This window comes from Colletes latitarsis, unplaced genomic scaffold, assembly GCF_051014445.1.
Source record: "Colletes latitarsis isolate SP2378_abdomen unplaced genomic scaffold, iyColLati1 scaffold0013, whole genome shotgun sequence".
Taxonomy (NCBI): Eukaryota; Metazoa; Arthropoda; class Insecta; order Hymenoptera; family Colletidae; genus Colletes; species Colletes latitarsis.
The window spans coordinates 6,677,475-6,691,034 of NW_027488368.1; positions in this window are offsets into that span (position 1 = coordinate 6,677,475).

Sequence of the window (13,560 nt, forward strand, 5' to 3'; positions counted from 1 at the left end):
TTAGGTCTAGGATTTGCCCACATCAGGCTCATACTTTCGCATATTTCTCATACTTCATGGCTAGATCCTGGGCTGTTTCTGGATTGTATCACGTAGTAATGTGGTACCACGCTGAAACAGTCAATTAAACCTTGTTTCGATCAATATTTTAGAGGATAACGCAAGTTAGGTCTGGGATAGGTCTGGGATTTGCCCTCATCAGACTCATGCTTTCGCATTTTTCACATACTTGTTGAACAGATCCTGGGTTTTTTCTGGTATGGATCACGTAGCAATGTGGTACCATACTGAAACATTCAGTTAAACCTGGTCTTGATAAATATTTTTGAGGGTAACGCATGTTAGGTCTGGGTTAGGCCTGGGATTTGCCCTCATCAGGGTCATACTTTCGCAGTTCTAACAAACATGTTGACCCGATCGAGGGTTTTTTCTGCTTTGGATCACGTAGTAAAGTGGTACCACACTGAAACAGTCCACTAAACCTGGTTTGGATCAATATTTTAGAGGATTATGCATGTTAGGTCTAGGTTAGCCCTGAGATTTTCACTCATCAGACTCATACTTTCGCATTCTTCAGATACCTGTTGAACGGATCCTGGGTTTTTTCTGGTATGGTTCACGTAGTAATGTGGGACCACACTGAAACAATCACTTAAACCAGGTCTTGATAAATATTTTAGATGATAACGCATGTTAGGTCTGAGTTAGGTCTAGGATTTGCCCTCATCAGGCTCATACTTTCGCATATTTCTCATACTTCATGGCTAGATCCTGGGCTATTTCTGGATTGGATCACGTAGTAATGTGGTACCACACTGAAGCAGTCAATTAAACCTGGTTTCGATCAATATTTAAGAGGACAATGCAAGTCAGGTCTGGGATAGGTCTGGGATTTGCCCACATCAGGGTCATACTTTCGCATTTTTCACATACTTGTTGAACAGATCCTGGGTTTTTTCTGGTTTGGATCGCGCAGTAATGTGGTACCACACTGAAACAGCCCACTAAACCTGGTTTCGATCAATATTTTAGAGGATAACGAAAGTTATGTCTAGGTTAGGCCTGGGCCTTGCCCTCATCAGACTCATGCTTTCGCATTTTTCACATACTTGTTGAACAGATCCTGGGTTTTTTCTGGTATGGATCACGTAGTAATGTGGGACCACACTGAAACATTCAGTTAAACCTGGTCTTGATAAATATTTTAGAGGATAACGCATGTTAGGTCTGGGTTAGGTCTAGGATTTGCTCTCGTCAGGCTCATGCTTTCGCATATATCTCATACCTCATGGCTAGATCCTGGGCTATTTCTGGATTGGATCACGTAGTAATGTGGTACCACACTGAAACAGTCAATTAAACCTGGTTTCGATCAATATTTTAGAGGATAACGTAAGTTAGGTCTGGTATAGGTCTGGGATTTGCCCTCATCAGGCTCATACTTTCGCGGTTTTCACATACTTGTTGAACAGATCCTGGGTTTTTTTCTGGTTTGGATCACGTAGTAGTGTGGTACCACACTGTAACTGTCCATAAAACCTGGTTTCGATCAATATTTTTGAGGATAACGCATGTTAGGTCTAGGTTAGGCCGAGGATTTTCACTCATCAGACTCATACTTTCGCATTCTTCACATACTTGTTGAACGGATCCTGGGTTTTTTCTGGTTTGGATCACGTAGTAATGTGGTACCACACTGAAGCAGTCAATTAAACCTGGTTTCGATCAATATTTTAGAGGACAATGCAAGTCAGGTCTGGGATAGGTCTGGGATTTGCCCACATCAGGGTCATACTTTCGCATTTTTCACATACTTGTTGAACAGATCCTGGGTTTTTTCTGGTTTGGATCGCGCAGTAATGTGGTACCACACTGAAACAGCCCACTAAACCTGGTTTCGATCAATATTTTAGAGGATAACGAAAGTTATGTCTAGGTTAGGCCTGGGCCTTGCCCTCATCAGACTCATGCTTTCGCATTTTTCACATACTTGTTGAACAGATCCTGGGTTTTTTCTGGTATGGATCACGTAGTAATGTGGGACCACACTGAAACATTCAGTTAAACCTGGTCTTGATAAATATTTTAGAGGATAACGCATGTTAGGTCTGGGTTAGGTCTAGGATTTGCTCTCGTCAGGCTCATGCTTTCGCATATATCTCATACCTCATGGCTAGATCCTGGGCTATTTCTGGATTGGATCACGTAGTAATGTGGTACCACACTGAAACAGTCAATTAAACCTGGTTTCGATCAATATTTTAGAGGATAACGTAAGTTAGGTCTGGTATAGGTCTGGGATTTGCCCTCATCAGGCTCATACTTTCGCGGTTTTCACATACTTGTTGAACAGATCCTGGGTTTTTTTCTGGTTTGGATCACGTAGTAGTGTGGTACCACACTGTAACTGTCCATAAAACCTGGTTTCGATCAATATTTTTGAGGATAACGCATGTTAGGTCTAGGTTAGGCCGAGGATTTTCACTCATCAGACTCATACTTTCGCATTCTTCACATACTTGTTGAACGGATCCTGGGTTTTTTCTGGTTTGGATCAGGTAGTAATGTGGTACCACACTGAAGCAGTCAATTAAACCTGGTTTCGATCAATATTTTAGAGGTCAATGCTAGTTAGGTCTGGGATAGGTCTGGGATTTGCCCACATCAGGGTCATACTCTCGCATTTTTCACATACTTGTTGAACAGATCCTGGGTTTTTTCTGGTTTGGATCACGTAGTAATGTTGTACCACACAGAAGCAGTCCATTAAACCTGGTTTGGATCAATATTTTAGAGGATAACGCATGTTAGGTTTGGGTTAGGTCTAGGATTTGCCCTCGTCAGGCTCATACTTTCGCATATTTCTCATACTTCATGGCTAGATCCTGGGCTGTTTCAGGATTGTATCACGTAGTAATGTGGTACCACACTGAAACAGTCTATTAAACCTGGTTTCGATCAATATTTTTAAGGATAACGCATGTTAGGTCTAGGTTAGGCCGAGGATTTTCACTCATCAGACTCATACTTTCGCATTCTTCAGATACTTGTTCAACGGATCCTGGGTTTTTTCTGGTATGGTTCACGTAGTAATGTGGTACCCCACTGAAACAATCAATTAAACCAGGTCTTGATAAATATTTTAGATGATAACGCATGTTAGGTCTGGGTTAGGTCTAGGATTTGCCCTCATCAGGCTCATACTTTCGCATATTTCTCATACCTCATGGCTAGATCCTGGACTATTTCTGGATTGGATCACGTAGTAATGTGGTACCACACTGAAACAGTCAATTAAACCTGGTTTCGATCAATATTTTAGAGGTCAATGCAAGTTAGGTCTGGGATAGGTCTGGGATTTGCCCACATCAGGGTCATACTTTCGCATTTTTCACATACTTGTTGAACAGATCCTGGGTTTTTTCTGGTATGGATCACGTAGTAATGTGGTACCACACTGAAACATTCAGTTAAACCTGGTCTTGATAAATATTTTTGAGGATAACGCATGTTAGGTCTGGGTTAGGTCTAGGATTTGCCCTCATCAGGCTCATAATTTCGCATATTTCTTATACTTCATGGATAGATCCTGGGCTATTTTCTGGTTTGGATCACATAGTGATGTGGCACCACACTGAAACAGTCGATTAAACCAGGTTTCGATCAATATTCTTGAGGATAACGCATGTTAGGTCTAGGTAAGGCCTGGGATTTTCACTCATCAGACTCATTTTTTCGCATTCTTCACATACCTGTTGAACGGATCCTGGGTTTTTTCTGGTTTGGATCACGTAGTAATGTGGGACCACACTGAAGCAATCAATTAAACCTGGTCTTGATAAATATTTTAGAGGATAACGCATGTTAGGTCTGGGTTAGGTCTAGGATTTGCTCTCGTCAGGCTCATACTTTCGCATATTTCTCAAACTTGATGGCTAGATCCTGGGCTTTTTCTGGATTGCATCACGTAGTAATGAAGTACAACACTGAAACAGTCAATTAAACCTGGTTTCCATCAATATCTTAGAGGACAACGCAAGTTAGGTCTGGGATAGGTCTGGGATTTGCTCTCATCAGACTCATACGTTTCGTTTTTCACATACTTGTTGAACGGATCCTGGGTTTTTTCTGGATTGGATCACGTAGTAATGTGGTGCCACACTGAAACATTCAAATAAACCTGGTCTTGATAAATATTTTAGAGGATAACGCATGTTAGGTTTGGGTTACGTCTAAGATTTGCCCACATCAGGCTCATTCTTTCGCATATTTCTCATACTTCATGGCTAGATCCTGGGCTGTTTCTGGATTGTATCACGTAGTAATGTGGTACCACGCTGAAACAGTCAATTAAACCTGGATTCGATCAATATTTTAGAGGATAACGCAAGTTAGGTCTGGGGTAGGTCTGGGATTTGCCCTCATCAGGGTCATACTTTCGCAGTTTTAACATACATGTTGACGTGATCGAGGGTTTTTTCTGTTTTGGATCACGTAGTAAAGTAGTACCACACTGAAACAGTCCATTAAACCTGGTTTGGATCAATATTTTAGAGGATAACGCATGTTAGGTCTAGGTTAGCCCTGGGATTTTCACTCATCAGACTCATACTTTCGCATTCTTCACATACTTGTTGAACGGATCCTGGGTTTTTTCTGGTTTGGTTCACGTAGTAATGTGGTACCACACTGAAACATTCAATTAAACCTGGTCTTGATAAATATTTTAGAGGATAACGCATGTTAGGTTTGGGTTAGGTCTAGGATTTGCCCACATCAGGCTCATACTTTCGCATATTTCTCATACTTCATGGCTGGATCCTGGGCTGTTTCTGGATTGTATCACGTAGTAATGTGGTACCACGCTGAAACAGTCAATTAAACCTGGTTTCGATCAATATTTTAGAGGATAACGCAAGTTAGGTCTGGGATAGGTCTGGGATTAGCCCTCATCAGGCTCACACTTTCGCGTTTTTCACATACTTGTTGAACTGATCCTGGGTTTTTTCTGGTTTGGATCACGTAGTAATGTGGTACCACACTGAGACAGTCGATTAAACCTTGTTTCGATCAATATTTTAGAGGATAACGCAAGTTAGGTCTGGGATAGGTCTGGGATTTGCCCTCATCAGACTCATGCTTTCGCATTTTTCACATACTTGTTGAACAGATCCTGGGTTTTTTCTGGTATGGATCACGTAGTAATGTGGTACCATACTGAAACATTCAGTTAAACCTGGTCTTGATAAATATTTTTGAGGATAACGCATGTTAGGTCTGGGTTAGGTCTAGGATTTGCTCTCGTCAGGCTCATACTTTCGCATATTTCTCATACCTCATGGCTAGATCCTGGGCTATTTCTGGATTGGATCGCATAGTAATGTGGTACCACACTGAAACAGTCAATTAAACCTGGTTTCGATCAATATTTTAGGGGATAACGTAAGTTAGGTCTGGTATAGGTCTGGGATTTGCCCTCATCAGGCTCATACATTCGCGATTTTCACATACTTGTTGAACAGATCCTGGGTTTTTTTCTGGTTTGGATCACGTAGTAGTGTGGTACCACACTGAAACTGTCCATTAAACCTTGTTTCGATCAATATTTTTGAGGATAACGCATGTTAGGTCTAGGTTAGGCCGAGGATTTCCACTCATCAGACTCATACTTTCGCATTCTTCACATACTTGTTGAACGGATCCTGGGTTTTTTCTGGTTTGGATCAGGTAGTAATGTGGGACCACACTGAAACAGTCAATTAAACCTGGTTTCGATCAATATTTTAGAGGATAACGAAAGTTATGTCTAGGTTACGCCTGGGATTTGCTCTCATCCGACTCGTGCTTTCGCATTTTTCACATACTTGTTGAACAGATCCTGGTTTTTTTCTGGTATGGATCACGTAGTAATGTGGTACCACACTGAAACATTCAGTTAACCCTGGTCTTGATAAATATTTTTGAGGATAACGCATGTTAGGTCTGGGTTAGGTCTAGGATTTGCCCTCGTCGGGCTCATACTTTCGCATATTTCTTATACTTCATGGATAGATCCTGGGCTATTTTCTGGTCTGGATCACATAGTAATGTGGGACCACACTGAAACAGACGATTAAACCAGGTTTCGATCAATATTCCTGAGGATAACGCATGTTAGGTCTAGGTAAGGCCTGGGATTTTCACTCATCAGACTCATTTTTTCGCATTCTTCACATACCTGTTGAACGGATCCTGGGTTTTTTCTGGTTTGGATCACGTAGTAATGTGGGACCACACTGAAACAATCAATTAAACCTGGTCTTGATAAATATTTTAGAGGATAACGCAAGTTAGGTCTGGGGTAGGTCTGGGATTTGCCCTCATCAGACTCATGCTTTCGCATTTTTCACATACTTGTTGAACAGATCCTGGGTTTTTTCTGGTATGTATCATGTAGTAATGTGGTACCGTACTGAAACATTCAGTTAAACCTGGTCTTGATAAACATTTTTGAGGTTAACGCATGTTAGGTCTGGGTTAGGCCTGGGATTTGCCCTCATCAGGCTCATACTTTCGCATATTTCTCATACTTCATGTCTAGATCCTGGGCTATTTCTGGATTGGATCACGTGGTAATGTGGTACTACACTGAAACAGTCAATTAAACCTGGTTTCGATCAATATTTTAGAGGACAATGCAAGTTAGGTCTGGGATAGGTCTGGGATTTGCCCACATCAGGGTCATACTTTCGCATTTTTCACATACTTGTTGAACAGATCCTGGGTTTTTTCTGGTTCGGATCGGGCAGTAATATGGTACCACACTGAAACAGCCCACTAAACCTGGTTTCGATCAATATTTTAGAGGATAACGAAAGTTATGTCTAGGTTAGGCCTGGGCCTTGCCCTCATCAGATTCATGCTTTCGCATTTTACACATACTTGTTGAACAGATCCTGGGTTTTTTCTGGTATGGATCACGTAGTAATGTGGGACCACACTGAAACATTCAGTTAAACCTGGTCTTGATAAATATTTTTGAGGATAACGCATGTTAGGTCTGGGTTAGGTCTAGGATTTGCCCTCATCTGGCTCATACTTACGCATATTTCTTATACTTCATGGATAGATCCTGGGCTATTTTCTGGTTTGGATCACATAGTAATGTGGTACCACAATGAAACAGTCGATTAAACCAGGTTTCGATCAATATTTTTGCGGATAACGCATGTTAGGTCTAGGTTAGGCCTGGGATTTTCACTCATCAGACTCATACTTTCGCATTCTTCACATACTTGTTGAACGGATCCTGGGTTTTTTCTGGTTTGGCTCACGTAGTAATGTGGTACCACACTGAAACATTCAATTAAACCTGGTCTTGATAAATATTTTAGAGGATAACGCATGTTAGGTTTGGGTTAGGTCTAGGATTTGCCCACATCAGGCTCATACTTTCGCATATTTCTCATACTTCATGGCTAGATCCTGGGCTGTTTCTGGATTGTATCACGTAGTAATGTGGTACCACGCTGAAACAGTCAATTAAACCTGGTTTCGATAAATATTTTAGAGGATAACGCAAGTTAGGTCTGGGATAGGTCTGGGATTAGCCCTCATCAGGGTCATACTTTCGCGTTTTTCACATACATGTTGAACTGATCCTGGGTTTTTTCTGGTTTGGATCATGTAGTGATGTGGTACCACACTGAAACGTTCAAATAAACCTGGTCTTGATAAATATTTTAGAGGATAACGCATGTTAGGTTTGGTTTAGGTCTAGGATTTGCCCACATCAGGCTCATACTTTCGCATATTTCTCATACTTCATGTCTAGATCCTGGGCTGTTTCTAGATTGTATCACGTAGTAATGTGGTACCACACTGAAACAGTCGATTAAACCCGGTTTCGATCAATATTTTAGAGGATAACGCAAGTTAAGTCTGGGATATTTCTGGGATTTGACTTCATCAGACTCATACTTTCGCACACTTCACATACTCGTTGAACAGATCCTGGGTTATTTTCTGGTTTGGATCACATAGTAATGTGGTACCACACTGAAACAATCAATTAAACCAGGTCTTGATAAATATTTTAGATGATAACGCATGTTAGGTCTGGGTTAGGTCTAGGATTTGCCCTCATCAGGCTCATACTTTCGCATATTTCTCATACTTCATGGCTAGATCCTGGGCTATTTCTGGATTGGATCACGTAGTAATGTGGTACCACACTGAAACAGTCAATTAAACCTGGTTTCCATCAATATCTTAGAGGACAACGCAAGTTAGGTCTGGGATAGGTCTGGGATTTGCCCTCATCAGACTCATACGTTCGCGTTTTTCACATACTTGTTGAACGGATCCTGGGTTTTTTCTGGTTTGGATCATGTAGTGATGTGGTACCACACTGAAACATTCAAATAAACCTGGTCTTGATAAATATTTTAGAGGATAACGCATGTTAGGTTTGGGTTAGGTCTAGGATTTGCCCACATCAGGCTCATACTTTCTCATATTTCTCATACTTCATGGCTAGATCCTGGGCTGTTTCTGGATTGTATCACGTAGTAATGTGGTACCACGCTGAAACAGTCAATTAAACCTTGTTGCGATCAATATTTTAGAGGATAACGCAAGTTAGGTCTGGGATAGGTCTGGGATTTGCCCTCATCAGACTCATGCTTTCGCATTTTTCACATACTTGTTGAACAGATCCTGGGTTTTTTCTGGTTTGGATCGCGCAGTAATGTGGGACCACACTGAAACATTCAGTTAAACCTGGTCTTGATAAATATTTTAGAGGATAACGCATGTTAGGTCTGGGATAGGTCTGGGATTTGCCCTCATCAGACTCATACTTTCGCACACTTCACATACTCGTTGAACAGATCCTGGGTTATTTTCTGGTTTGGATCACATAGTAATGAGGTACCACACCGAAACAGTCGATTAAACCAGGTTTCGATCAATATTTTTGAGGATAACGCATGTTAGGTCTAGGTTAGGCCTGGGATTTGCTCTCCTCAGGCTCATTCTTTCGCATATTTCACATACTTGACGGCTAGATCCTGTGTCTTTTCTGGAGTGGATCACGTAGTAATGTGGTACCACACTGAAACAATCAATTGAACCTGATCTTGATAAATATTTTAGAGGATAAAGCATGTTAGGTCTGGGTTAGGTCTAGGATTTGCTCTCATCAGGCTCATTCTTTCGCATATTTCTCATACTTGATGGCTAGATCCTGGGCTTTCTCTGGATTGCATCACGCAGTAATGAAGTACAACACTGAAACACTCAATTAAACCTGGTTTCGATCAATATTATTGAGGCTAACGCATGTTAGGTCTAGGTTAGGCCTGGGATTTACTCTCATCAGGGTCATACTTTAGCAGTTTTAACATACATGTTGACCTGATCGAGGGTTTTTTCTGCTTTGGATCACGTAGTAATGTGGTACCACACTGAAACATTCAATTAAACCTGGTCTTGATAAATATTTTAGAGGATAACGCATGTTAGGTCTGGGTTAGGTCTAGGATTTGCCCTCATCAGGCTCCTACTTTCGCACATTTCTCATACTTCATGGCTGGATCCTGGGCTATTTCTGGATTGGATCACATAGTAATGTGGTACCACACTGAAACAGTCAATTAAACTTGGTTTTGATCAATATTTTAGAGAATGATTCATGTTAGGTCTAGGTTAGGCCAAGGATTTGCTCTCATCAGGCTCATTCTTTCGCATATTTCTCATACTTGATGGCTAGATCCTGGGCTTTTTCTGGATTGCATCACGTAGTAATGAAGTGGAACACTGAAACAGTCAATTAAACCTGGTTTCCATCAATATTTTAGAGGACAACGCATGTCAGGTCTAGGTTAGGTCTGGGATTTGCTCTCATCAGGGTCATACTGTCGCAGTTTTAACTTACTTGTTGATCGGATTCTGGGTTTTTCTGGTTTGGTTCACGTAGTAATGTGGTACCACACTGAAACATTCAATTAAACCTGGTCTTGATAAATATTTTAGAGGATAACGCATGTTAGGTTTGGGTTAGATCTAGGATTTGCCCTCATCAGGCTCCACTTTCGCATATTTCTCATACTTCATGGCTGGATCCTGGGCTATTTCTGGATTGGATCACGTAGTAATGTGGTACCACACTGAAACAGTCAATTAAACCTGGTTTTGATCAGTATTTTAGAGAATAATTCATGTTTGGTCTAGGTTAGGTCTGGGATTTGCTCTCATCAGGCTCATTCTTTCGCATATTTCTCATACTTGATGGCTAGATCCTGGGCTTTTTCTGGATTGCGTCACGTAGTAATGAAGTGCAACACTGAAACAGTCAACTAAAGCTGGTTTCCATCAATATTTTAGAGGACAACGCATGTCAGGTCTAGGTTAGGTCTGGGATTTGCTCTCGTCAGGGTCATACTGTCGCAGTTTTAACTTACTTGTTGAACGGATCCTGGGTTTTTTCTGGTTTGGTTCACGTAGTAATGTGGTACCACACTGAGACATTCAATTAAACCTGGTCTTGATAAATATTTTAGAGGATAACGCATGTTAGGTTTGGGTTAGATCTAGGATTTGCCCTCATCAGGCTCACACTTTCGCATATTTCTCATACTTCATGGCTAGATCCTGGGCTGTTTCTGGATTGTATCACATAGTAATGTGGTACCACGCTGAAACAGTCGATTAAACCTGGTTTCGATCAATATTTTAGAGGATAACGCAAGTTAAGTCTGGGATAGGTCTGGGATTTGACCTCATCAGACTCATACTTTCGCGTTTTTCACATACTTGTTGAACAGATCCTGGGTTTTTTCTGGTATGGATCACGTAGTAGTGTGGTACCACACAGAGACAGTCCATTAAACCTGGTTGCGATCAATATTTTAGAGGATAACGCATGTTAGGTCTGGGTTAGGTCTAGGATTTGCCCACATCAGGCTCACACTTTCGCATATTTCTCATACTTCATGGCTGGATCCTGGGCTATTTCAGGATTGGATCACGTAGTAAAGAAGTACAACACTGAAACTGTCAATTAAGCCTGGTTTCGATCAATATTTTAGAGAATAATTCATGTTAGGTCTAGGTTAGGACTGGGATTTGCTCCCATCAGGCTCATTCTTTAGCATATTCCTCATACTTGATGGCTAGATCCTGGGCTTTTTCAGGATTGCATCACGTAGTAATGAAGTACAACACTGAAACAGTCAATTAAACCTGGTTTCCATCAATATTTTAGAGGACAACGCATGTTAGGTCTAGGTTAGGCCTGGGATTTGCCCTTATCAGGGTCATACTTTCGCAGTTTTAACATACATGTTGACCTGATCGAGGGTTTTTTCTGCTTTGGATCACGTATTAATGTGGTACCACACTGAAACAGTCAATTAAACCTGGTTTCGATCAATATTTTAGAGGACAATGCAAGTTAGGTCTGGGATTGGTCTGGGATTTGCCCTCATCAGACTCATGCTTTCGCATTTTTCACATTCTTGTTGAACAGATCCTGGGTTTTTTCTTGTATGGATCACGTAGTAATGAGGTACCACACTGAAACATTCAGTTAAACCTGGTCTTGATAAATATTTTTGAGGATAACGCATGTTAGGTCTGGGTTAAGTCTAGGATTTGCCCTCATCAGGCTCATACTTTCGCATATTTCTCATACTTCATGGCTAGATCCTGGGCTGTTTCTGGATTGTATCACGTACTAATGTGGTACCACGCTGAAACAGTCAATTAAACCTGGTTTCGCTCAATATTTTAGAGGATAACGCAAGTTAGGTCTGGCATTGGTCTGGGATTCGACCTCATCAGGCTCATACTTTCGCGTTTTTCACATACTTGTTGAACTGATCCTGGGCTTTTTCTGGTTTGGATCACGTAGTAATGTGGTACCACACTGAAACAGTCAATTAAACCTGGTTTCGATCAATATTTTAGAGAATAATACATGTTAGGTCTAGGTTAGGTCTGGGATATGCCCTCATCAGACTCAAACTTTCGCACAATTCACATACTCGTTGAACAGATCCTGGGTTATTTTCTGGTTTGGATCACATAGTAATGTGGTACCACATTGAAACAGTCGATTAAACCAGCTTTCGATCAATATTTTTGAGGATAACGCATGTTTGGTCTGGCATTGGTCTGGGATTCGACCTCAACAGACTCATACTTTCGCATTCTTCACATACTTGTTAAACTGATCCTGGGTTTTTTCTGGTTTGGATCACGTAGTAATGTGGTACCACACTGAAACAGTCGATTAAACCTGGTTTCGATCAATATTTAAGAGGATAACGCAAGTTAAGTCTGGGATTGGTCTGGGATTTGACCTCATCAGACTCATACTTTCGCATTCTTCACATACTTGTTGAACGGATCCTGGGTTTTTTCCGGTTTGGATCACGTAGTAATGTGGTACCACACTGAAACAGTCGATTAAACCAGGTTTCGATCAATATTTTTGAGGACAACGCATGTTAGGTCTAGGTTAGGTCTGGGATTTTCACTCATCAGACTCATACTTTCGTGTTTTTCACATACTTGTTGAACAGATCCTGGGTTTTTTCTGGTTTGTATCACGTAGTAGTGTGGTACCACACTGAAACAGTCCATTAAACCTGGTTTGGATCAATATTTTAGAGGATAACGCATGTTAGGTCTAGGTTAGCCCCTGGGATTTTCACTCATCAGACTCATACTTTCGCATTCTTCACATACTTGTTGAACTGATCCTGGGTTTTTTCTGGTTTGGATCACGTAGTAATGTGGTACCACACTGAAACAGTCGATTAAACCTGGTTTCGATCAATATTTAAGAGGATAACGCAAGTTAAGTCTGGGATTGGTCTGGGATTTGACCTCATCAGACACATACTTTCGCACACTTCACATACTTGTTAAACTGATCCTGGGTTTTTTCTGGTTTGGATCACGTAGTAATGTGGGACCACACTGAAACAGTCAATTAAACCTGGTTTCGATCAATATTTTAGAGAATAATTCATGCTATGTCTAGGTTAGGTCTGGGATTTGCTCTCATCAGGCTCATTCTTTCGCATATTTCTCATACTTGATGGCTAGATCCTGGGCTTTTTCTGGATTGCATCACGTAGTAATGTAGTAGCACACTGAAACAGTCAATGAAACCTGGTTTTCATCAATATTTTAGAGGACAACGCAAGTTAGGTCTAGGTAAGGCCTGAGATTTTCACTGATCAGACTCATACTTACAAAGTCTTCACATACTTGTTGAACGGATCCTGGGTTTTTTCTGGTTTGGGTCACGTAGGAATGTGGTACCACACTGAAACGGCCAATTAAACCTGGTTTCGATCATTATTTTAGAGGATAACGCAAGTTAGGTCTGGGATAGGTCTGGGATTTGCCCTCATCAGGCTCATACTTTCGCGTTTTTCACATACTTGTTGAACAGATCATGAGTTTTTTCTGGTTTGGGTCACGTAGTAGTGTGATACCACACTGAAACAGTGGATTAAACCTGGTTTCGATCAATATTTTAGAGGATAACGCATGTGAGGTCTAGGT